Source organism: Myotis davidii, unplaced genomic scaffold (assembly GCF_000327345.1).
Source record: "Myotis davidii unplaced genomic scaffold, ASM32734v1 scaffold73, whole genome shotgun sequence".
Classification (NCBI taxonomy): Eukaryota; Metazoa; Chordata; class Mammalia; order Chiroptera; family Vespertilionidae; genus Myotis; species Myotis davidii.
In genome coordinates, this window is record NW_006286675.1 from 5,139,984 (window position 1) to 5,143,885 (window position 3,902).

Below are 3,902 nucleotides of genomic sequence, written 5' to 3' on the forward strand. Positions count from 1 at the left end.
GCTGGGCCAGCCAGCCCCTCCTGCCGCTCCTGCGGCCCTGCTGGAAGCTGGCGATGGCCTTGCCGCTTGGCCCACGTCACCTGGCTGCTCAGGTCCCGGCTGGAGGCGTTGATCTCAACGATGGTCGCCCGCGAGCGGTACTGCTTGATGCTGTCCACCAGCCTCAGCCGCTGCAGCTCCTCCTCCTCGAACCTTAGCAGAAGAGGGGGTGCAGGCCCTGCCCGGCAAGGTCCAGTTCCTTGGCTCATTTGATGGACTCTGGCGAGGGTGCCGATCACAAGCGCACATATGCTGCTGGGCGTTGTTGGCTACGTGGCCCAGGCCCGGCTGCTTCAGTGACGCCTCCAGGGTGTTCCGCAGGCCGCAGTCCTTGGCGTCCACCACGCTCTGTGCACCTGGCCCAGCATCTGAGGGGTCCTCGTGGGGGCGGGAGAGGGTGAGCGCACGGCCCAGGAACAGGTGCAGGTCCAGCAGGTAGGGGCCCTCATCTGGGGCCACCAAGGAGTAGGCTGTGCCACTTGTGCCAGCTCAGGCCACACCACCCACGCGGTGCAAGAGGAGCTTGCCCTTGGCCGGGAAGCTGAAGTTGATGTCGTTGTTCAGCAGTGGGATGTCCAGGCCCCCGGCCGCCAGGTCAGTCACCAGGGGGTAGAGCACTTGCCATGGGTGATCGTGGCCAGGTTGATCTTGTGGGCCGGCTGGTCCAGGGCACTGTAGATGTGGGCCCAGCTCACCCACCGGAGGGGCCTCAGCCTCGGGGGGGTGCGGTTAGGGGGGACCGGATGGTGGTTGAACACACAGTGCACCTCATAGCGACCAGTCCTTCAGCCATTCGATCGATTTGCATACTAGCCGTTTATTATATAGGATTGGGGTTCCTCAAGCATTGTTCACAGTCAGAAAGTGTGACAACTACTGCGCCAGATCCTTAGACCCAGCTAGACACTAGGGAGGATATTCCCTGTTTGGGTTTGGGGGTATAATCAGATTTACTTCAGATTTAGGGACCAAGAAAAACTAGGTGGGAGTGTGCCACGCAATAAACTCTTGTGAGGCCTCCCCAGATGTTTGACAATTAATTGAAGAAACAGTCTTAAAAGGTTTTCCCTGGCTCTGACTACCCAAGGTGGGAGCCAGTCCCAGTTTCTTCTTTCTCATCCTCTCATCTAAGTTTCTCTGTCTTTCTGTTTCCTCTCTCTCTTCTTCATTCCCACCATCTCTCTCTCTCTCTCTCTCTCTCTCTCTCTCTCTCTCACACACACACACACACACACACACACACAATTGGCAACAACAAAAACCAGAAGGGAGGTATCCGGTGCACAGAAAGAGCTTGCTGGCTCTGGAATGTCAGGCAGGCCTGGATTCAGTTCCCACCTCGACCCATCACTGACTGTGAAGACCTCAGAAAGTCACATCCCTTCTCAGAGCCTCAGAATCCTCTGGAAACATGAGCATGACTACTACTCAACAATAAAAAGAACAAGAACTCAATTTTAAAAGAGTCTAACGGTTTGACTAGATATTTTTCTGAAAAAGATAGATAGTCAATAGCACATAGAAAGGTGCTGGACACCACTAGTCACTAGGGCAATGCCAATCTAAACCACGATGAGGTACCACTACATGCTCAGTAGGATGGCTGAGGTCAGAAACGTAAGTGCTGGCGATGGTGTGGGACATTGGAGCCTTTATGCATGGTTGGTGGGATTGTAAAATAGTACAGCCGCTCTGGAAAACAATGTGACAGCTTCTCAAAATGTTAAACGTAGATTTATCACACGACCAAGCAATTCTACTCCTAGATATATACCCAAGGAGACTGAAAACGTGTCCACACAAAGATTTGTACATGAATATTCACAGAAGCATTATTCACAATAGCCAAAAGGTGGCAACAACCCAAATGTCCATCAGCTGAGGAATGGATAAACAAAACGTGATATGATCGTACAATACAATACTATCCAGCCCTAAAGAGGAAGAAGTGCTGACACATGCTACAACATGTATAAGCCTTGAAAACATTATGCTCAGTGAAAGAAGCCAGTCAGAAAGGATCATCTACTGTATGATTCCATTTACATGAAATGTCTAGAATAAACGAATCCATAAAGAGAGCAGATTGGTGCTTGCTGGGGCAAAGGGGAGTGAGGAGTGACTGCCAACGGGTGTGGGGTGATTTGGGGGGGCGATAAAATGTTCTAAGCTGGATGGTAGTGATGGTTGCACTACTTTGTGAATATACTAAAAATCACAGAATTGTACGCTTTAAAGGGGTGAATTTTATGGCATGTGAATGATAGCTCAATAAAGTTTTTATTCTTTTTTTTTTTTTTTTTTAAAGAGGGTTCACACATCAGATTGTTGTGAGAGTAAAACAGGGCCTCTGGCAGGGCAGTGCCCAGCATGGTCCCTGATGTGGAGCAGTGTGGTGGCTTTTCGAGGGCTGCGAGGCGCAGGTGCCTAGAGTCTTAGATGGCTACACTAGCCTGAATTCTAGGAATTTCAGTGCCAGGAGGGAGTCTCGTTATTTCCTGATCTGCTGAGCTTGGATCCCAAACAGGACACACCACACGTCACTCAATACAGCTCCCCCAACACACCTTCCTGACTCAACTTTTCTCGCAGTTTCTAAACAAAACAATAAATAACAGGCATGAAACCATATATCATCTTTCTTGTTCCCCCTTGAAAGAACAATATACTGACTCGAGTCCCAAATGCTGCCTCCGAGGAGAGAAGCTGGGATGCTCTGAGCAGAGGTGGCTCCCCTGATTTGGGATGACAGCCGGGGACAACAGGGAGGGTGGCGCTGGGACAGGAGGGTGTCCTGTCCTCCACTTCCCTTGTTGGTCAAAGCACAGAGGCTGGGAGGTTTGAGGGGACATAACCTCACCCTCCGAAGCTTCTTGGCCCCACAGGGTAGAGGTATCTAGTCAGGTATCTAGTCAGACCCTTCATTTCACAACTGGGAAAACAGGCTCAGAAAGATCAAGAGGTTTTTGGAAGCAAGTTAGTGACAGAATCAGGAATTGGCCATCTTCTATGCCCGGCTGAAGCCTCAAAGTGACCTGGGGCGGGGGGTGAATATTTGTCATCCTCCCCTGATTTTCCCAGAGATGGAAGCTGAGGTGCTCACCCAGCTAGGAAGACACAGAGCTGGAATTCAAATCCAGGTCCACCTAGAAACCATAAAACATCAGCCATGTCGAAGAGCCAATTAGAATATAACCCCTCACCCTGCCCCATGTCCCATTACCTGCTGTCCTGAGGCCTGTCAGGTACAAGGTGAGCTGAGTGTGGACTGTGCTGATGCCAGGCTGGGCAGGGGAAAAGGACGGCTGGAGAGGCCCCGCCACACCCCCATGACTGACAGGGGGCGGGGCGTGACGTGTCCCTGGGCCACACTCACTCAGCGAAGTGGCATTCCTTCCTGCCAGTGCTATCAGCCCCAGGCCTTCCTGACTGATCTGTCTCTTCCCTATGACACCCCAGAAGCAGCAGAAGGGGCAACCACCCCCAAGAGGCCCGTCCCCGGGCCATGGCCATGCCCTCTATCTCCAGGGGGAAGTGATGTTGCACCAAGGGTGGGGACGTTGCACCACCCTTGGCTGTGCTAAGCTCTGGGCAGGGAGGAGGTGGGGCGCCTCCCAAGTCCTTCCACCTGCATTGGTGAGGCTGACTCAGGGCCCAGCCATGTGGACCAACCTGATGCTACTGGGAAGGGTGAGGCTGGGCAGACAGCAGGTGGAGGGGGGTGGGCACTCAAGGGACTGGGGATTCCTGTGAGCAGACTGGCAGTGCCCTCTCCTGGTGAAGAAATTGGGCAAAGGCTAGAACATTCACTGCCTGTGCAGATGGGAAAACACAAGTCCTGAGGTGGGGGGGGGGGGGGGGGG

General features: G+C 52.7%; 1 protein-coding gene and 1 pseudogene across 4 annotated transcripts in view; both read right to left on the reverse strand.

The window, feature by feature from the left end:
- LOC107182210 overlaps window positions 1-3,210 on the reverse strand; it is a 3,446-nt pseudogene extending 236 nt beyond the window's left edge.
- Window positions 1-3,902, reverse strand: part of TMEM40 (transmembrane protein 40) — a 31,544-nt gene that overhangs the window by 25,367 nt on the left and 2,275 nt on the right. For 2 of the 4 annotated variants that reach the window (XM_015560385.1, XM_015560388.1), the window contains exon 1: window positions 3,263-3,343. The exons of 1 other annotated variant lie outside the window; for it this stretch is intronic. The gene's annotated coding sequence lies outside the window, so the exon portion shown is untranslated. Of the gene's footprint in view, window positions 1-3,262; window positions 3,499-3,902 lie in introns of those variants that run through there. One more of the 4 variants, XM_015560386.1, reaches the window with a different exon arrangement.